This window comes from Suricata suricatta, chromosome 2 (genome assembly GCF_006229205.1).
Source record: "Suricata suricatta isolate VVHF042 chromosome 2, meerkat_22Aug2017_6uvM2_HiC, whole genome shotgun sequence".
Classification (NCBI taxonomy): Eukaryota; Metazoa; Chordata; class Mammalia; order Carnivora; family Herpestidae; genus Suricata; species Suricata suricatta.
In genome coordinates this window covers 46,347,589-46,370,037 of record NC_043701.1, presented here as the reverse complement: position 1 = coordinate 46,370,037, position 22,449 = coordinate 46,347,589, and the positions used below count along the sequence as shown (strand labels likewise).

General features: G+C 42.4%; 1 long non-coding RNA gene and 1 pseudogene across 1 annotated transcript; one reads left to right on the top strand and one right to left on the bottom strand.

The window, feature by feature from the left end:
- Positions 1-22,449, bottom strand: part of LOC115274920 — a 63,223-nt pseudogene that overhangs the window by 21,893 nt on the left and 18,881 nt on the right.
- On the top strand, positions 1,339-2,458 carry LOC115280743. Its single transcript, XR_003903909.1, has 3 exons — positions 1,339-1,400; positions 1,856-2,008; positions 2,307-2,458. It is a non-coding gene; the product is annotated as an uncharacterized LOC115280743 (long non-coding RNA).

The following is a 22,449-nucleotide window of genomic DNA, read 5'->3' as shown; positions in this document are numbered from 1 at the left end:
TGTCTCCTCCTCTCTCTGCCCTTCCCCTGCTCATGCTCTGTCTTTCAAAAATAAACAAACATTACAAAAAAATTTTTAATGTTGAATTAAAAAAATCTTTAAACTCCAGAGGTTCTCAGGCCTGGCTTAGTGGCAAAGGGAATCTTAGCACTTATCAATATAGAATGGAGCATTTGTCACTGGCTCCTCTGAGGGCAGCCCCTGCTGAGAGGGAGGGCCCCCTGCGAGGAATAGCTGCTTTAGTATTTGTTCCTGCAAACTGTCTTGCTAAAAATAAAGGCCCCTTCTCTCCCCCTCCCTGACCCCAAATGTTCAGAAAATGTAATTTTAAGGCCCTACTATATGGAAAATTAAAGGAGACATATCCTCACCTCAAGAGGCTGCCTATCTACTAGGCACGGCATGAAAAGGTTAATGATATAAGATAGTAGTAAGAAAAAGCTGTTGAGGTGCGAGGTGATTTTTAGTAATTCCAGTGTTTGGCAGTGACTGAGTGCCTCATTTTGCCTCATGTAGGCAATTGATAGAGACAAGTTCTGAATTCAAGGAAAGATGAGACCACTGGCTGCATGGTCAGTGACGACTTCCAGGAAAGCAGGGACCTGGTCCAGGGAGATGGGCGGAGGAGAGCAGGCGGGTGGTCAGTATAAAATGCCTGTTCGGGGCACAGTGAACAGACCAGGTTTATGCCGTGCTTTGAGTTTTCAAATAAAGGATGAATATGGGAAACCAAGAATCTGTCTTAACAAGATTAACCATAATTTGGTTTTGAGTTCTCGTTGTGAGAAACTTCTGAAACCTTTTCAGTTCTTGCTCTAGTCCTCTTTAGGAAGGTGTATGGCTGCCCTAGTGGGTGAAACCAGGCTGGCACTGTGTAGTGTTAAGCTCTCCACAGAAGCTGTTAGGAGGACTTTCAGAAGTTCTTGCTGGCAGCAGAGGTTATCCCGATGTTTCAGAGGAAAGAATGGGTAAGAAGCTACTGGCTTTCAAACAGAACCACTGGATCTACCTGGGATGGAGCTGTGTCAGCATCTGCTTTTGAGTCCATGGTGTGAAGACTGCACACACAGCCATCAGATCAGAGAAGAGGTTGGAAGTTGAGAAAGGTATAACACGGAAGCCGGGGATGCAGAGATCAGACCCCATCCCGTTGCATAAGCTTCCTCTCCTCCTGTGTCTGCAGAAAACTTGCAGAGTGAGGAGAGAGGGCAGGCAGCATTCCATCAGAGGACCTCTGTAGTTGGACTAATCACTCACTCCACTTGGAGTGTCTTTCTTTACAGTTGCCTCTAAGGAAGATTTACAGAGTCATCAGATCCCTGCAGATGTTCGGTGTTTTTCAATGTCTTTGGTATTACGGCCTGGCGTTTAACATTTCTGCCAGCAGTGCTGGATTGCAGGTAGAAATAACATCGTGCGTGGTTTAGGTCAAAAGACAATTGCTTTTCCATAACATTCCATTTTCTTGAAGTAATCCACCTGCCGCATATAGTTAACTTTGCTTAAAATAGGTACAGTGTGCCATACTTCAAGTAAGTATACACAGCTTTCAGTAGGTGTTGTTTGTGCCCTCAGTTTCAGTAAGAGAAATAAGACTTTGAGGTCTACAGATGACGTGATAACACATATGTGTGCGTGCGTAGATTAATGCTTTCTGCAAAAGCATGGTTACTGTCTTTTTAACAAATGTTTCCCTTTCTAGAGGCATATAACTAAGGTCAACTTTACAAATGAATGACACTTAAACCCTTCAGAGTACATTTATGTGATGTTCCTATGCGTTCCCCCTTGGTCTCCATTCCTGGAATGCTACATGTTCAGGTGTTAGATTTATTTTTAAGTCTCTCTCTTCCAGGAGTTAAAACAGTGTTTCGCTTGATTTCGGCAGTACTTCGAGCCCCTGGTAGTGAAGAGCTATCATGGCAATATCCTAAACTGCATTTGCTTTGAACGCTGGTGATCAGGCAGGAAGTACTTAGTGAGAATCTACCAAGTGCCAAATTCCAGGGTGAGCAGCAGGCATGCAGTGGTTGATAGGATTCAGTGCCAGACCCCAGGTGTGACCATTCAGTGGGGAGGCTGCTGGGCAAGGAGCAAGTGCAGCACCAAGTGATAAGCGCTGATGGGTGGAGCTGGAGGAGCTCTTGAGAGGGCACCTGGCCTGGACTGAGAGCTTGAGGAAGGTTTCCAGAGGAGGGAAGTGCTGGGAGCCGGCAGACCATGCGGGAGTGTCCCTTAGGAACCTCCAGATCTTCTGTCATTGTTGATGAGATTTTTCTTGACATCTGTTTTTTTTTCTTTAACAGTATCACACAACCTAACTCATCCAATGACTTCCAAATAAATACTCCCTTATTCCTTTTTAAGGACTTCTGCATAAGACACTGACATCATCGTATTTGTACTGCAACATCAAGAGGCATTTCTGCTAAATAAAGCAGGTGCTCTGCAAAGACAATGTTATCTATTACCTTCTTGCCTTCTGGAACCTTGAAATCTGTGACAGTGGTTTGTGTGGAACGTGTGTTGATAGAACATCCAGACCCAGGTGTTCACTTATGTGAGATGTACGTAGGCATTGTATAGATACCATGTATAGATGGTCTTGGTAGTGCTGTAGGGTAGGGCCCCCTGGGCCCCCTGCTCCCTGGACCCTGCACTTTGGAGGGCTTTATTCCAATCCTCCTCTGGTTGTGTCCCTCTCCTGAGGAGTAGGATGCCAGGCTTCCAAAGGTATGTGCCCACCCACAGCCCATATCCTCACTCCTGCCCGGGGTTCCTGGGACCCCCAAATTCCTTACTCAACTGCCTAAGGCTATGAAGACCTTCTATCCATCTGTCCTCCTGGGGGCTGATGATGCCACAAGTGTGTATTTGCCATGGCCAAGTGAAGGCCAAAAGGCAGCTGTGCAAAAAAGAATCTGGAGGTGTGAGCTGGGATTTCCCGTGGCATGCCTGGGAGGCCACTGGGGGATTGTGGGTGATGCAGGAGCCAGGATTAGAGGAGGAGCAGGGGGCCACGATCTCCCCTCACACTCTAACCCTGGGCTTCTGAGTATTAGAGACGGGGCTCTGCATAGGTAGCATTTTGGGAGGAAAAGGTACATATACTTGGATTTAGAAAGAACAAGGAGAAAAGTAACAGGAGTTTGAAGGAAAGCATTTTTTAAAATATAAATTCTACTTTATTACAACATAGACTATACCTTATAAAAAACAATAATTTTTAGTAAAAGCAAGGACATTGTTATCTCCATTTAAATGCCTCTTAACTACGTAATGCCTTTGTTTATGGAGAGATCTGGGCTTGATCATGTTCTGGGAGATTCAAGTATTGATTATGCTTAAACATATAATTTGGATAATCACACGTGGAAATCCAGAAGGGATTGCTGTTCATGAGAGAAACAAGAGCTTTGTCATTTTGCTTCTGGAAAGCTTGCCCTTTAAATCTCAGGCGCACCCTGGCTGGTTGCAGAGGTCAGAAGCCTAAGCAAGTTTGGGCTGGTTCCATGACACATACGGATGGGGTGTGTTCTTGGGGGTACCTGCCTGGGCCTGGATCTTCTTGGGCTTGTCAGGGACGTACAGAGCTTTCTTCCCAAGCAATCTGTCGTTCCCCTTGAACTTCAGCTGTAGAGGCGAGAAGCATTCCAGGCCGTGTCTTCAGTAGCCCCTGGATCTGGTGCGAGTTGACCCAGGCTGTTCTGGGGTGGGAAAGGTTAAGGGGAGGAGAGCTCTGGCCAAGCTCCCTGCTGTGGGGAGAGACGGGACCTGCCAAGTTCTGCTGCAGCGGCCTCCCAGAGCTTACTCAGGACCGCCTGCAAGAGGAGACAGCTGTTTCCTCACCCCGGCCCAGCCAGCCCCAGACAGGCGTGTGGCCCCTGACATGGATGAAGTAGGAAACCAAGAGTCCCCAGTGGTTCTTTTTTTTTTTTTTAAGTTTATTTATTTATTGAGAGAGAGGCAGATAAAGGGAGCATGCATGCGCACACATGACAGAGGAGCAGAGAGAGAGAATCCCAAGCCGACCTGGTGCTGCCAGTGCAGAGCCCTACTAGGGGCTCTATCCCATGAACCGTGAGATCATGACCTGAGCCAAAACCGAGTCCCACACTTAACCCACTGGGCCCCCCAGGCGCCCCCTGCGGTGGCTCTTTAGCATTCTATCAAACAGCCCCCGAAACTCTCTTGCTCTGTTTGAGTGAGCCTTATCTTAGTTCCAGTCTGAGAGGCACGTTTCTCTGCCTTGGGAGTTAGGACTGTGAAGAAGAGAACCAATGGGTTACAGTGTACCTGCTGATTCTCCAGGCTCCCCAATCTTCAGCAAATAGGAATGCAGATTCCTGACTAGGTATCAGCTTTGCTAAATAAGAATCTCTGGGGGCAGAGCCCTCGCCTCTGATTTATAAGCCATCGGATGATTTGTATGCATATTTAGGTTCAAGAACACTAATGGACAGTATTTCCAAAATACCTGCTTAGGATTGGCTGGTTGTATTCTAATCACATCAGTGACAATAACTGGCGCTCACACAGTGCCAGGCGGTGGTGTAACGTAGCTCATTCATTTCTACAACTACCTCGTGAGGTAGGAACTATTGAGGAAACTGAGGAGCTTAGTCAGAATACAGGGTCCTAGGCCCACCCCCAGAGGCTGATTCAGAACTCCAGAATAGGGCCTAGGGATCTTTATTTAGCACATTCTCACGTATTTTCTTAAGTATTGTCACTGAAGGAGAATCCTAAGGGCTTATTCAGACACTTCCGTGTCTCCTCTGCCAGGAGCCCAGGGATAGAAAGATGCGTGAGACCTCTTTCTTTCCCTTCTGAGAGCTCAGCATGGCTGGAGAGTTAAATGTATATAGGTGATGATCCAGGAAGGTGGTGCCTTTGTAGATAAACATGATGAGCACCATTTACTGGAATGGCAACACGTTTTTTGAGGAGAATAATAAGGAACCAAAACCTTTGTAGAGAATATCAGCCCACATAATACTGGATGTGTGTAATAAGGCCATTTGCAAGTGACTGCTTCCAACACACTGGATATTATGTTCAAGGAAAATCCTTATCCATTAGTTCAAAGATGCCCGAGTATTTGAAACTGACATGTATAAACAGATTGCTTTGCTACAAGCACTACAGTCAACTCTAGGCATTTCTGGCAAGTTAAAAAAGGAAAGGCAGTTGCTGGCGGAGCGTAATAACTTAAGAAATAAGGCAAATCCACGTACCGTTTATGGCTGCAGGATAGAGTTTGTTTTTGTGTAACTGAAATTTTAGCCCAGTAATCCAGCGATGTCCTTCCTTGGATAGAATGAAGTCAGTAGCCTAAGGAAATGCTTTAGGTATTAAAGTGTTTCTGATTCCTAAATACTAAAATACTTGTCATCTTGAGGAACCAGACTTATAATTGTATCTTATGGTACAACTTTTCAATATTCTTTTATTTGGGTTTCTTTACACTACAATAATAACATTTATTTAGCCATTTGTGTCCCCAGCCGGCTGGAAGGCAGCAGCCTCATTTTACTTCCTTTTTGCAGTACTCAACAGCTGTTGTTGACTTATCAAAGAGTTTTCACAAAAAAATCTAGAAGAAAAAAATTTTTAGTATTAATAGCTGTTGTCTCTATGTGGTAAGAAAATGAATAATTGTTTACTTTTTCTTTTTGGCATTTCCTAAATGATGTACAATCCTCACGGGTTACTTTGAAGTTAGTAAAAAAAATATTTTAAAAACAAAATTAAAAAAAACCCTAATATCTGGTTTTAACCTCACCGTAAGTCTCATGAGGCAGTTCGGTTGGAGGAGAGCGTGCTCAGAACTAGAGAAGTTAGCTAGCTTCTGGAATGATCTAGCACTATAATAATAGAGCGTAGACCACAGTCTAAACCATTGGCTTCTGACCTCATGTTTTTTATAATTGGACTTCGCTAGCCTCCCTGTTGATACATGCCTGTAAGTACAACTAAGGAAGCCAGTTCAGGGTGATATTCAGAAACTTCGCAGCTGGTACAGTAAGAGCACCAGCCAGACAGGTTTGGCACAGCCCCAATCAGGACAGACAGATGCCGCGAGCAACCAGACCAGCATGCCAGTGCCCACCAGCTGACAGTGGACTTGCCTGTACTTGATTAAAGTTTTTGAATGGTGCTTTAGACATCCATCCCTCTCTCTCTTTTTTTTCTTAATAACTACATTATTAAAAATGATCTGCTTAAGGCTTAAGCACAATATAATCAGTAACCATGAGAAACCATACACAAAGCCTTCCTGGGTCCAAGCTCTTCCAAACAGAAAACTTTCCTGGGACCTGATTCTCTGGGCTCCCATCTTAATAGAACACTGGCGAGAGGGCAAAGTCATCAATTTTCACAAAACATGAGTTTTCTTTTCCATGTATAATTCAGAAATTGTCTCCCCTTCTCTTCAGGAAGTTGATGGACATATTTGAAGGGAATTCAACTCATAAAAAAGTACTATTTTTCTCACAACTTGATCTAAATTGTTATAATTAACAGCTTACAAATATTTGTAGGGGGGCACTTCTTTTGAAGAGTGTCAGCTTCAACGATTAGTAACTTATCCTGTCAATTATCAGTGATTTATTATCAAAGCCTGGATGCACACATGTCAAGCCCCACCCCCCATCTGTCTTGGAGCTGCAGGTGTCTCCTTATTCTAATGTAACTGTGTCAGGCCAAAATAAGGGAGGCAACTTCATAGCCATGCTGCTGAAAACCGTGGCTCTATCCTGGCAAGAATCAGTCTGTCAATCACAGCAATGGAAATAATTTTGGACAGTCAAATAATTGACTATATACAGTGTAAATACCCTCAAAGTGTTTGCAGATTTCATCAAAAGACCAAATGTTTTTTTACTTAAGACCCAGAACATGGAAGTAAAAGAAATTAGAGGAAGGGAGTACCCATCCCCTTTTCAGAGTCTTTGTAATTTTCTATAAAGATTTGCACTTTGATTATGCTTAGTAGCACCATATGCTGGAGTGAAATCCAAGATCAAAGGTTCCAGCCACAGCACTGGAGCCTTCTGTAGGCAGGATCAAATATTTCTGTTGGTAGAAAGCTAATGGATACATAGGACACTCCTCCAGCTCCCCGTGCCTCCCTATTTAATTTTCGAAATATAATTGATAACACTGCCAACGTGAATGTTTTGAGCATCTTTTTCATTGTCTGCTGTAATACACTGTAGGTTGGAAAAGTGGTTGTTACCACTTAAAGATATTTAGAACTACACAATTTTAAAAAGCTTAATGTACATTGTCAAGTTTTAGAGTATGTGTATGACCTTAAAAATTTGGGGAGTGAGGAGTTGCTGAACACCGCTTCTCTTTGGCTGGTAAGAGAACACATATTTTTCTCACTCTACTTTATGACCACAGTTTTCTACAATGAACCTTTGTTTTTGCAGTTAAAAATCTTTGCTAAAAATATACATGATGCCATATTCAGTCTTGATTTCCCCATTGTCCTGACATGTCCTTCCTTCCTTTGTGACAAATGTTTTTGCTTCTAAGCCTCTTTAAAAAAAGTCAATCTTGGTAATGGGGATAATCTTGGATAGTCAAATAGTTTACTGTATACAGTGTAATCCCTAAAGCGTTTGCAGAGTTCACCAAAAGCCAAACATTTGTCATAAACTACACATGTGATGTGTATGGGATGAGCAGAAGACGGAATCCTCTGCCTGGGTCTCTGACCTTGAGCCACATCAGTCTTTCTGATCAGCAGTCCATTTTCTCATCTGTAAAAAGGAACAAATCATACTTGCGCAATGTATGAGTTTTCGGGTATGTATGGCAAAGTGCTTAGTAAAATCAGAGTTATGAAAACAGGATTCTTGCTAACATTTCAACTTCATGCAAGCCTTCTCTGTGAGAATCTGTGGCCCTCCAGGGCAGGACCATGCCTTTTGCATGGCTTTTTGGTGTTCACTGCAACACTCAATGGGGCCTTTTCTTAAATTGTGAGTCTCTAACAAATATTAGGTTGAGCCAAAAAGTAAAGAGGAGGAGGGCACATTCCAAGTAACTGTTCTACCTCTTCTGGTAGGTTCTGCTTCTGTCTTTTCCTTATTTCCTTGCTCTACTGCAGGCTGCCTGGGCTCAGAGCACCCCGTCTTCAGCTCACAAGTTCTTCCCGGATAGCTGTATGGACAGGCCTAGATTCATCAGTTAGCTCACACGATGAATCACTTGACCCCTGTGGGTGTCATGCTTTATGAAGTGTGGTTATAATACATCAGCATTTGCCCAGAGGGTTGTTATCATCATTAGTAGCCCTTGTGAAGTTAAAGGGTTATGAGCGGGGGCAAAAAAAGGAGTTCTGTGGTCAGCATGGGCCATCTATCACATCTCAGTCTTGGAGAGTCACAGTGCAAGATAGCATGTTCAAGGCTTTGAGAAACGCTGCAGAAAACTAAAAAAAAATGGGGGATGGTGGCAGGTAGGAATGTTAACCTACAGTGAGACACAGTGGATTAAAATGATCACTGAAATCTCCTCCAGCTTGAAAGGAATCCATGGAACATTCTTAAATATTACTAAAATGTGTTAAAGGTCAAGTTTCTTAAATATGATGTTCTATGTATAGCTTAACTGATCTCAACAACTCATGGTATCTGATTGATTTGATAGGAATCCACAGTAGGCAGGATGACATATACTGAAGTTGTAAGCTGCCTCCCATCTCTCACAGTCCTGGAAAACTTGTTTGGTTTGCCCCCATGTTGTCAAACTAGGAAATTATTTAGACCTTTCTTTCCACCAGGATACAAGTGTTAGAAACCCATAGTTCTAAGTACCATTTGGCGTATTGACAGTACTGGGCTTAAAAAACTGTTGATACTTCAAAAATATTCGCTAGCCACTGTGCTGATGGGATGTCTCCTGGAAATCTAGCCATTTGGCAAAACTCCTGTGGCTATCCTTGAGTGTAAGAAACGCATTGATGATCAGTGCATGACCCTTGTGACTCCTCGAAGTGATGGAATGTAAGTACCAGCTTAACTAAAATTCCAGAGTGGTTTCCCCTCTGAAACAGGTGGCTGGCTGCAAACTCCGCCAGAATCATAACCATTACCGACTACCATTTACAGAGTGTTTTTCATGGGCCAGGCACAGTTCTAAACCTTGCACAAGTTAAATAATTTAATCCTGCAACAACCCCATGAGGAAAGTGGAAGCAGGGAGAGGTTGAATAACTGGCACAGGTCACAAAGCTAGTTAGTGACAGAGCTGGAACTTGAACTCATGTTTTATGAAAATTGTTGTTCATACTTTTCACATGTATTTTTGATCATGGTGTCCTCAGCATCCCTAGAGTCATTTTTTGGATACATAACATTTTCCAGAATATAGTGTCTGCTGTTTCACACACATTATTTGAACTACAGCATTTTTAAAAAGGATTCGGTCAGGACACCTGGGTGGCTCAGTCAGTTGAGTGTCTGTCCAACTTCAGCTCAGGTCATGATCTGTGGTTTTTGAGCTTGAGCCCTGCATCGGGCTCTGTGCTGACAGCTCAGAGCCTGGAGCCTGCTTTGGATTCTTGATCTCCCTCTCTCTCTGCCCCTCCCCCACTTGTGCTTTGTCTCTCTCTCTCACTCTCCCTTAAAAAAATAATACTTAAAAATAATAATAAATAAATAAAATGATTCTGTCAGTGGAAGTTCTCCAAGCCCCCAGGACCTATTAGGCCATACATTTTCTGCATTTTTACTGTAGATGTTTATTCATGATCTTGTAATGGTATCACGGTATTACTTCCTCCATTATCACTATACTTATTTTTAAATAAAATACAGCTTTTTGTTATTACATAACCAATATATGAGCATTGTAGAAAGCCAGAAAATACAGAGAAGCAACAAGAAGAAAATAAACTCCACGTTCCCACTGTGGTAGGCTGATAGTGGCCTCTCAAATATTGCCTATGTCTCACTCCCCAGAATTTACAAACCTGCTAAGTCTCAAAGCAAAGGGGGTTTAAGGTAGCAGACAGAACTAAGGTTGCTAGTCAGGTGACTCTGAGGTGGCAGAGTACCCTGGATTATTCTGGTGGGCCAGTGTACAGAGGTCCCAACAGATGGAAGAATGAGGCAGAAGAGCAAGCTCAGCGGGATGTAGTGTGCGAACAGCCCCGCCTGGTACTGATGGAGGAAGTGGAGGGAGCAGACGTGAGCCAAGCGATGCGGGCGGCCTCTAGGAGCCAGGAGAGGCGGGGAAGGGTATTCTCCCCCAGGGCCTCCAGGGAGGAACGCGGCCCTGTCAGAACCTTGACTTGAGCTCGGTGACAACCACGTTGGACTTCTGACTTCAAGAACTCGAGAACTGTGAGATAATCCGTTTTGATCGTCTTAATCCACCAAGTTTGTGGTAATGTGTGTGACAGGAGAACACTAATATACCCACCAAGCAGAGACTGTTTAGTGTTCATCTTTTATTACATATATTTCCATATTTTTATATACATATATGTAATTTCTTAATAAAACAATATCATAATATTGTAAACAGTTTGTTTTCTTTCAGTCATCTTTCTTCCCCTGCCAATAAGTGTCCGTAGCATCTAATACCTCGATCATACTGAAACTGCCCCAATTGTCCCTCAACTATTTCCCCAAAGCTGGTTTGTCCAAATCAGGGTTTAGGTCCAGAGCACACATTTTATCTAGTTTGTATGTGTCTTAGGTGTCTTAAATCCAAAACAGTCCTTTCTTCATCTGTTTGTTTTCCTGCTCAGTGTTTGTCTGATGGCTTCCTCATGCCCTCACATAGCTCGCTCCTCTGTCCCCTTGTATTTCCTGTAAATCAGAAGCTACACCTGAGGGCTTAGTTGGTTTATGTTAATTCATTTTGTCTAGAATACATTTTGGGGGCTGTTGTATGTTTCACATGGCGTTTCTTCAGACAGTACCTGCCATCTGGTTTTACTGTCACCAAAACTCAGACTGTCCTCTGGGTCATGTGATAGCCGCCTGAGCTGGTGGCTGGAGAATGAAGTCATTCCACCCATGACCAAAAAGTATTTGGTGTGGTTACTTTAACAGCATACAGATGGGCAGTCCCCTCACCCATTCACCACAGGGCCAATTCCATTTGATAGCCCTGCGTGCATTATTGTTAGAAATTGCAAAATTGTTCTAATGCTGTCATTTCTTCTACATTTATTAGCTGTTACTCCTTTGTGGAGAAGACCTCTCTCTAATTAAATTCAATCTATTTGGTTACCCTGACAAACACTGCAGACTGGGGAAGCAGAAGTGCTTCTCCCTTGGCCCGTTCTCAAAGCGAGACATTTGTTCATAACAATCTCAGTGATGACCACTGATTTCTGCCTGTCTCTGAGTAACATTATGAACTCCCAGATTGTCATGAAATCAGTGTGTTTCGGGGAGCCTGGGTGGCTAAGTCGGTTGAGCATCTGGCTTCAGGTCAGGTCATGATCTCACGGTTCGTGGGTTCAAGCCCTGCGTCAGGCTCTGTGCTAACAACTCAGAGCCTGGAGCCTGCTTCAGATTCTGTGTCTCCCTCTCTCTCTGACCCTCCCCTGCTTATGCTGTCTCTCTCTCAAAAATAAATAAAGCATTAAAAAAACAAAAAGAAATCTGTGTTTCTTCCCACAATTTTTCTGTGTGATTATATTACCACTTTGATATATGTTCAGGTTTGCTTTTTAGTTAGAGGATTTTTTTAGTTGTAAATTTTTTTAGAGTTTAAAAAAATACAGTAAATTTATTTCAATTGAGTACCATAGTTGTAATTGTTTAATGGTAATGCACTTATATAATTCAAAATCAAAACACTATGGAAAAATATTCACAAAAAAGTCCTATTTCAGGGCACCTGGGTGGCTCAGTGGGTTAAGGGTCCAGCTTTGGCTCAGGTCATGATCTCATAGTTGATAGGTTTGAGTCCTGCGTTGGGATCTGTGTTGACAGCTCAGAGTCTGGAGCCTGTTTCAAATTCTGTATCTCCCATTCTCTCTCTGCCCCTCCCCTACTTGTGCTCTGTCTCTCAAAAATAAATAAATAAACACTATTTAAAAAGTCTATTTCTACCCCTGCTCCCTCTACTTTGTTTTTCTGTCCTTCTACACATGACCACATTTTATTAGTTCCTTATTTATATGTCCATTCTAGTACAATATTTTGCATATAGAAGTATGCATGTGTGTGTGTGTGTTGATAAACGGCCTTAGTTTAACCCTTCCCTTCTTTGTACACATCCCCTTGCTTTTTAAAAGTTTTATTCACTTAATGATATATATTCTGGAGATCTCTTTATATCAGTACATACAATCCTTCCTCATTTTTTCTTTAGAACTTCTTAGAACTCCATCGTGTTGGTGTCCTGTAGTTTATTTCAACTAGTTCCTGTTACTGGATCCTTGCATTCTTTCTAACCTTTTATTATTGCAAATGGTGCTGCAAGGAATAAACTTGTGCCTTTATCTCTTATAGTTGAGCAGATAAAAGTGTAGGCAGATTCCTAGAAGTGGAATTGCTGTTCAGAGGGTTATTACATCTCTCTCTTTGTATTTCTAGGTTATTCTCTAAGTACTCAGTACTTTAAAAAAAAAAAAAAGCTTTTTTCTTTTTAGAAATGTTTACTTATTTTTGAGAGAGAGAGAGAGAGAGAGAGAGAGAGAATCATAAGCAGGCTCCACACTGTCAGCGCAGAGCTAGACATGGGTCTTGAACTCAAGAACCATGAGCTCATGACCTAAGCCCAAATGAAGTGTAGGACGCTTAAACGATGGAGCCACCCAGGCACCCCAAGGGATCAAAACTCTTAACTACTTTGCTAAATTGCTTCTGAAAAGTCTTGGGCTTGTCACACAGGTGAGTGGATTTTTAAAAATGCTGACAACACTAAGGTGAGCAAATGGAGCAACTAGAACTCATGTACATTGCTTGTGAAAGCATAAAATTATACATTTGTTTTGGAGAACTGTTTGGCAATTTATTTGTTTTTTAATTAAAAACAATTTTTTTTACATTTTATTTATTTTTGAGAGAAAGAGAGAGACAGAGCATGACAAAGGAGGGGCAGAGAAAGAAAGAGGCACAGAATCTGAAGCAGGCTCCAGGCTCCAAGTTAGTGGTCAGCACAGAGCCCGATGCGGGCTTGAACTTACAAACTGTGAGATTATGACCTGAGCTGCAGTAGGAGGCTCAAGTGACTGAGCCACCCAGGCGCCCCTATTTTAAAAATTTTTAATGCTTATTTATTTTTGAGAGAGAGAGAGAGAAAGAGAAAGAGCAAGTAGGGGAGGGACAGAGAGAGGAGACACAGAATCTGAAGTAGACTCCACGCTCTGAGCAGTCAGCACAGAGCTCAACATGGGGCTTGAACTCACGAGCCGTGAGATTATGACCTGAGCTGAAATCAGATGCTTAACCAACTGAGCCACCCAGGTTCCCCATGTTTGGCAATTTATTTATTTATTTATTTAAAAAAATTTTTTTACATGTATTTATTTTTGAGAGATAGAGACAGAGTGTGAACAGGTGAGGGGCAGAGACAGAAAGAGACACAGAATCCAAAGCAGGCTCCAGGCTCTGAGCTAGCAGTGAGCACAGAGCCCAATGCAGGGCTCGAACCCACAAACTGTGAGATCATGACCTGAGCTGAAGTCAGACACCCAACCCACTGAGCCACTCAGGCGCCCTGGCAATTTATTTATAAGGTTGAATGTACATTTATCCCATGGCCATCATCCCATGTACCTTTTATAATAAGGTTAAAGGTACATTTAAAATACCTCTAGGTATTTACCCCAGAGAAATGGAAATATGTGTTTTTAAAAAGACTTTAGGAAGAATTTTCATAGTAGTTTTATTTCTAATAGCCCTGAACTGGAAACAACTGAAATGTCCAGCAATAGACAAATTGCTATGTATCTATGCCATGGAATATCATTAAGCCATAATAAGAGATTGCACATATTGATACATGTAATAAGGTGGATAAATCTCAAAATAATTATACGGAGTTAAAGAAGCCAGATGCAAAAATGTATACACAGTGGGTTCCATTTATACAAAATTATGAAACAGACCATGCTAATTTATGGTGCTGGAAACTGGAATGGTATCTGCATCTGTGAATGCTGCGAATTGACTGGACAGGATTCCAATGAACTCTCTGGGGTGATGGCAGCATTCTATATTTTGATTGAGGTAGTGAGTTCACTGAGTGTATACAGTGATCAAAGTCATAACAGAATGCTTAATATCTGTGCAGCCCTTTTATTGTGTAATGTAAGTTATACCTTCAGTCTTAAAAATTTCGTCCTTGGCAGGACTCTAAGAAGTGATGGCCTTCTTCCCTCATCATCTCCATCTTGGCTGCACTCTTGTTCTGAACCTCTTAATCCTCAACCTCTCTGGCCCATGCTTATGCTTGAGTGCCAGTGACTTTTATGGGCTCAAGTCTTAGCTCCCCAGTAGGTTAAAAGCATCTTACAACAAAGTTATGATTATGTTACTTCACCGTTCTTTACAACAATAGTTATCAGCCTAGGCTGCATAATGGTAGACTCTCCCTGTGTCTTGGCTCAGGCCACCCTAACAAAATGCTATGGACTGGGTGGCTGAAACAACAGAGATTTATTTTCTCATAGTTCTAAGAGCTGGAAGTCTGGGATCAGGGTACCAGCATATCTGGTTCCTCTTGTTGGCTTGCAGATGGCCGCCCTCTCACTGTGTGTCACAGCTCTCTGGTGTCTGTTCTGATAAGGATACTAGTCCCATCATGAGGGCCCTACCCTCATGACATCATTTAAATATGATTACCTCCCAAAGGCCTTGCCTCCAAACACCATCACATTAGGGATGAGGGTTTTAACATATGAATTTGGGGGAACACGTTTAGTCCATACCACTTGGGAAACATGAAAAACTCGTCTCCTCTCCAGAGGTTCTCATACAGTTGATGTGAATTGGGACCTGAACATGTATATTTCTTGTAGGTTCCTCTGTAATGTGCAACCAGGATGGGTGACCGTTGCTTTGTGCCTTCCTGTTCAAGGTGAAGTCTAAGGAACTAGAGGCATCAGCATCACCTGGGACCTTCTTAAAAATGCAAGATCTCTGGTCCCATCCCAGACCAGTGAATCTCTCTCTGCATGGTAACAATATCCCCTGTTGATTCATATGCACTATAAAGTCTAAAAAATACTGGTCTACAGCACCTTGCATAGACTTGCATACAGGTATGAGAATGCTCCATCAATCAATTCCTGTTTGAATTCAAGATGAACATTTTGTCAGCGAACCAAGTTTCACCCTTTTTCATCTCGGAGGCCTGTCAAGTTGTGGATCTTGCCTGCAAATAATTGCACCGCAGTGTAAAGATTTTATGTATAGCCTATATATCATTGTCTATTAGCAAACAAAAAGTCAGCAAATAGACCCAACATTAAAAACAAAATCTTAATGTTTTTGAAAATATACAACCATCCCAGTGATTCCATCACAATGAATGATTACTTCCTTAGCTTCAGGTAAGCTTTAAATTGATAATGAAATTGAATATGTACTTGTGTTCCAGCGCAAAAGGGGAGAGAAGTGGCACTTAGCACAGAGCATGAAGACTGTGTAACTAATAAATAATTCAGTAAACCAGGGAAAGAAAAAAACACACAAGCTTAAGTAAAGAGCAGTGAATCCCTAATGCCTAAGGTTGAGAAACAAGAGGATTATTATATATGATGCTATTATATAGCACAGAGTGCTAGTTTTCAAAAGATTTGATTACGATAAGTATGCTTTCTACTAAAAATATAGGAAGGAATGCAGTCTTACTCGATATTTCAGAAGGCATTTCAAGGTCTTGTCATCCATCAAGAGCTTCGATGTGGTCTCCAATATGAATGTGGCTCATGAAAGTACTAAACAAGAGATTCCATGCTGACAGACACTAAAAATGATGAATTTCTATTTTCCCTGTTCAGAAGTACCTAATGGGCACAGTTCTTTATTTTTAAGAACTTTACATTTGAGTACCTTTAGGTTTAAAATACCCTTTTAATTCAGTATGCGTGCATTTTAAGACTCCAATGTCAGGAATGATTTCTGCTTCTGGAACTTGGTCTTCTCATTTTCTTTTCCATCCCTACTTGATAACTTCTTTTTGAAAAACAACTTTTTAATATTTATTTTTGAGAGAGAGAGAGAGAGTGCAAGTTGGGGAGAGGCAGAGACAGAGACACAGAATCCAAAGCAGCCTCTAGACTCTAAGCTGTCAGCGCAGAGCCCAACGTGGGGTTGAACTCACAGACTGTGAAACCGTGACCTGAGCCGAAGTCGGATGCTTAACCGACTGAGCCACCCAGGTGCCCTGCTACTTGATAACTTAATTTTTAATGATAAGATGAAATTGTTTGCTAAATTATATCAAGATGGCTTTTTGGTTTAGTTCATAGCCCCCTTATATTTTGTGCAGTAAACTGCACAGATGCTAATCTATAGTAAGTACACATAGAGACATACATACCTACAAACTTACAAAGAAGGGAACTTCAATAATGTTTTGTATTTCAATTCCATTTCCCACATGCTTAGGGTTGACGTTCATCTGATTACTGATCTGATTCAACCCAACAAGTTTTTATTGGAAGCCTATTATATGCCCCACAGAAATATACTTTGAAACTAAAAATCTTTTAAATCGTGTAATATAATGAAAATGTATGTTCCAGTGTTGCAAATTATTGAATAAAGACATTACTGGTTCAGTAAAAATCAGTTTAGAAGGGTTTTCCCTCTCTACTTTCCAGAACAGCCTAGAAGAAAATGGTATTTCTCCCTTAAATGTTATAGAAGAAAATATCCTTTAAGTTAATAAAATAACGCATAGCCAGAATTGTTAACTTTGCTTTTTTCTTTCTAGCAAAAGATATTTTTCTCTTTGTAGTAATCTTTTAAAAAGTTTTTTAAAAATTAACATTTATTCATTTTTGAGAGTGAGAGAGAGACAGCACATGAGCTGGGGAAGGGAGAGAGAGAGGGAAGCACAGAATCTGAAGCAGGCTCCTGGCTATGTGCTGTCAGCACAGAGCCGGAAGCGGGGCTTAACCAACTTAGCCACCCAGGCACCCCCTCTTTGTAGTAAGGTGCACTGTACTCTTCCGATCATATAAGCTGTTCCTTCTCACTCTGTTTTGCTGGTTTCTTTCCATCTCCATGATGTCTTGACGGTGGGATGCTCCAGCTCCCAGTCTTCAGATCTCATCACTGTCTGTGCCTCCTCCTTTAGTGATCTAATCTAATCATATGGTATTAGATAGTGCGTCTCTCTTAAAGACCGCAAATTGTCCCTGGCCTGGATCTCTCTTGTAACTGTACGATTCATGTATCAAACATCTCTCCTTAAATATTAGAGATCTTTAAAATTAAACATGTCTCTAATTTGGTCTTTTCCTAAAACATATTCCTCCCACACTCATTTTAGGCCATACTTATTCCATCCTTCCCGTTACTGAGACAAGAACCTGAGAATGATTCTTGACCTCACTCTTGTTCACACTTCACATCCAATCTATTAGGGACTTTGCTGGCTCGACCCTCAGAACACACCCAGATTCTTACCTTCTCATCACTTGCACCACCAGCCCCCTGGTCCAGGAAGCTGTCATCTCTCACCTGGATTATTTCAATAACTTCTCGCTTCCACTCACGCGCCCCCAAAGCCTATTCTCCACAGAACACAGCAGCCAGAATCATCCTGTTAACACCTACCAGATCACTTTGCCCCCTGCTCACAACCCTGCAGTGGCTTGCTCAGAGTTTAAAGGCTAACTGTGAATCTCCTCCCAACCCTGAGACTATTCTCTGAGCTTTCCTATTCTTTTTCCTTCTGATATTTCACTCCAGCCCCACTGGACCTTTCGCTATTCTGGTGCCAGTGCTAGCCTCAGCTAATGTGTCTAAGGAAGAGAACCAAATCCAGAAATAGACTTGTCTATATATTTGAATGCCTTACTTAAAATGCATATTTTATCATTTGCTAAAATGAGAGGAAATGAAATATTTCCCGAAGGATGATTTGGGGACATTCAGGAGTGAAGCTCAGGCATCTCTAAAGTCGGAGCCTCCTGCAGGACACTCCTGTGAGATGGTCTTTCATCTCACTCCGTCTCTGGTTAACACTCCATGAGTGCACATGCACGTTAGCAGAGTCTTGGGCCAATCGGGTGAGAGGGAGAGCCAGGAGGGTATAAAAGCCTGTGAGTGTGCTTCCAGGCGGAATCCTCATTGCTCGGGATGTCGTCATACACAGCCGCCTGTCTCTGAGGTCCTTTGGGAATCTGGGAGGCCTTGGCTGTGTTGGGAGCATGCTTTTTTTTTATCTCTGCCTTCTCTGTGGAGATATAACCATCCTTGTGTGTTTCCACATCATTTGCTGTTGTGGTAGGTACACTGAACAAACAGGTCTTAGAGGGCCCAATTACAAAGCAGCCTTACTTATCTTTCCCAGGGTCTTTTATAAGCCACTCCATGGATATTTCTTTACCATCACCTGGATGGACACACAGGCAGATGCCTGAGCTCTCTGGTCACTATTTTAGTAGTATACATGGATCTCCAGTCTCTTCAAGTCACGAAATATGCTCTTATTTTAGTAATTAAATTTCATGCAACAATCAAAAGCTTGCTTTGCAGATAAGCCTCCTTCTCATCCCTGAAGCAAGTGAGAAGCCTTTGGTAAGGATGGGGTTGTGATCAGTTTCTTCTCTCTTTGCCCATTCAGCGCTTCTATCCTATGACCCCACCATGTTAGCCGTGGTTTCTGGTCCTTCCAGGATGGGATTTGGGGAGACAACATGGTAACCATGAGGAAAGATCTTTCTTGATTGATATTATTGTGGTCAAGCTTCTCCAGACGTGGCAGAGGTTTTGAGTTCTTTCCTGCCCAGGGATTCTTAAGAGACTCACTAATGGGAGAAGACATCTTCATTAAAATAAACTTCTTGATTTCAATGGATGACAGGCTTTAGCAGGGGCAGAGCCAAGTGGCAGCCCATAACAGCTAGAAGCAAGGTAGGTGCTGTTGTAATGGGCATAGTGCCTGATGCAGCAAGCAGAGGATTTTAGCACCCGGGGGTCTTTAATGTTGGCTAATTGTTCTCAGTGGCTCTAGGACCAAAATAGATGGGTAGTCTGCTAAGAATGGCTTGATTTATGTAATTCGGAAATCTCTAGGTCTAATGAACAGAAACGTTAAGTTGTTTGATGGAGAGTCATTGGTTATCACCAAGTCCCAGACTTGAGTCAGTTCAGAGATTTAGAAATCCTTGGATCACTGATCCTCAAACTGTGGCCAAGCAGCAGCAACAGCAGCAGGAGCATGGCTTGGGAATTTGTGATATGTGCAAGGTTTTCAGGCTCTACTCAGTCCTACCGACACACACACCCTGAAGGTGGGTCCAGCAATCTGCGTTTTGGCGAGCACTTCAGCTGGTTTTGATGCATGCTCAGGTTGAAGAACTCTAACCAAAGTCGAAGAAAGATCTAGATAACATTGTGATAAGCTTCTAGCATAAATCTTCCTTTAAGTCTTTCCCAAAAGCACTGCAGCCGTTCACTGTGACTGTGCACCAAGGAGAGGAGAAGAGCCAGAACTTGAGGGGATTTCTGGACATTGGTTTTTGAGTCAGCGCTAACCTCCAGAGGCCCAAAATGCCTCTGGACCCCTGGGGGTGGATGTCACTTTGGTTATCTAGGGATAAATGAAATTTTGGCCTGTGGCTGCCTCACAGGATTCCAATGGGCCCATTGATCCACATATGGTTATTTTCCTGCTCCTGAATACAGTTGTAGTCGGTATCCATCAACTCGAAGGACCCCCATTTTGATTCCCTAACTTTTGAGTAGTGAGCCCTAGGATAGGAGGCATGACCTTGCAGAAGCTTCCTGGAATCCACCCTTCCTTAATCAGAGTAAACTGAAAGCAATCCCATATCCCTGGGGAGGAGGGGGGGGCGGAATTGCAGAGATCTCTATTTCCATCTAACCCTTGAACACACAGGGTTCATTCTGTCATACCCTCATTTAGCTCATGTGTGTGACATGTGCAGACGTGAGAAGGTTATTGGTGAGTGACTGTGGGTTCCTGTAAAATTATTCGGAGATTGGACCTGATGTTGTCTCTTTACTGGATGACACGTTAGCACTCCTGGCACTTTGTATGCACTTATTGATCTGGCAGATGTTTTTCTTCCTTGCTACCAAATTAGCAAAGATTACCAGCAGGAGTTTGCTTTCAAACTAGCAGGATCAGCAAAACACCCTCAGTGTCCTACCTCAGGCCTATGTTGAATCATCTGCTCTCTGATAAGAGCTGGTCCACAGAGACCTTGATAACCCTGATATTCTCCAGAAGATCTCACTGATATATTATGTTATTGGCATGGTGAGCAGGACATGGAACATACCCTAGATACCTTAATAACACAGATGTATGCCAGAGGGTGGGAGACAAACCCCCAGAAAAATCAGAGGCTTACTCCCTAGTGGGGTTTCTAGGGGTCCCTTAGATTGGGAAATTGAGCATTTCCTCTCTGAAGCAAAAGGCAAATTGCTATATTTTGTACCACCTACCATCGAGAAGAGCTACAACGTTTTGTCTCTCTTGATTTTTGAGAGAGCATATGCCTTTTGAGTGTATTGTTCATGGCAATGTTTTGTGTAACACGCAAGGCTGTCAACTGCGTTGGGACCAGAGAAAAAGAAGGCTCATTAGTGGAGTTTCTCGACCTCAGCACTCTTGATGTTTTGTGGACAGATCATTCTTTGATGGGGGAGGCTATCCTGAGAATTATAGAATGTTTAGCAGCATCTCTGGTCTCTACTCTCTAGAATACAGCAACACTACTACCCAGTTAGGACAACTGAAAATGTCTACAGGTTGCCTAATATGCTTGGGGGAGCAAAATTGCTCCCATTTGAAAACCACTGATCTACGGCATGTCTAGTTAAGCTTGAGGTGACTTTGGCACTGGCTGACAGCTTGACTTCAACCTCGCGAGAGACCCTGAGCTAGATCCTCCCAGATAAGCTGTTCCCAGATTCCTGATGCCCAGAAATCATGTGAGATAACAAATGAGTGTTGCTAAATTTTAGGGTAATTTCTCATGTAGCAATAGATAACTAATATACTGAGCCACCAGGCTGTAAGATTGGGCATATGCACCGCAACAATCCATCATCCATTGTCAATAGGGTATACCAGATTGAGGGTGAGCTACATCCTTTTGGAACTGACCATTGACAGAGGAAGAAAACATTTGGGCCAGGTCCACAGATGGTCCCTTACAATTTGGACTGTTGAAACATCATAGCTCACATCAGGAATGTGGTAAGGGAAGTTCTCTCAAGGCTACCACAGCAGCTATCTATTTTATCTGGATGGAGAGATGGCCAGAGGTAAGGATATACACAATTCATGGGTGACTAATGGTTTGATTGACATATTGGGAGTCTGAAGAAGAGGTTTGCTGATGGACCTCTCCATATGGGCACTGTCGTATGTGAATGCTTACCATGGGGCATTCACTGATAAGACTTAGTCATCAATTGGACAAGATGGTCCATTCTGTGGATGTCAGTCAGCCCTTTTCTTAGCCACCTGAGGCTTATTCAGTAGACTCTTGTAGAGCACAGCTATTGGGGAAGGGATGGAAGCTATATGTGAGCTCAATAATATGGGTTTACCCTCTCCAAGGAAGATATGGCTACTGTCACTGCTGAATCCCTAATCTGCTGACAACAGAGATCAGTATTGAGCCCTGATGTGGCATTCTTCCCCAGGGGGACCACCAAGTCACCTAGTAGCAAGTTTATTACATTGAAAGAAATCTTTCCATTATGGAAGGCATGATTTTATTCCTACTGGAATAGACACTGTTTCTAAATATGCTGTGTGTCCCCTGCCTGCAATGTTTTTATCAGTCCCACCATCTGTGAACTTTCATAATGCTTAAATCAATGACATGAATGTCCTATACAACATTGCTTATGACGAAAGAACTGATTTTACAGCAAAAGAAGTATAGAATCGTGCTCATGCCCTTGGGACTTATTAGTTTCCAAATATGCTCCATCACCCAAGGCAGTTATCATTATAAAGTATAGGAGTAGATCATTGAAGTTTAAAAAATGGCACCATTGGGAGACAACTCTCTGCAATTTGGATGACTTTCTTGCAGAATGTGGATTAGACTTTGAATCAGCAGAAAAAAAAAAAAAGTAGTGCTGCGTCTCTTATGATCAGGATATATGGACCTGGGAATCAAGGGGAGAAAATGGGAGGGGTTCCCCTGACTGTCACATGCAGTACATTACTCAGAATACTTGCCTGCCTTCTTTGCAGCATAGATCAGCTGCTTTAGAGGTCTTTATTCTAAGGAGA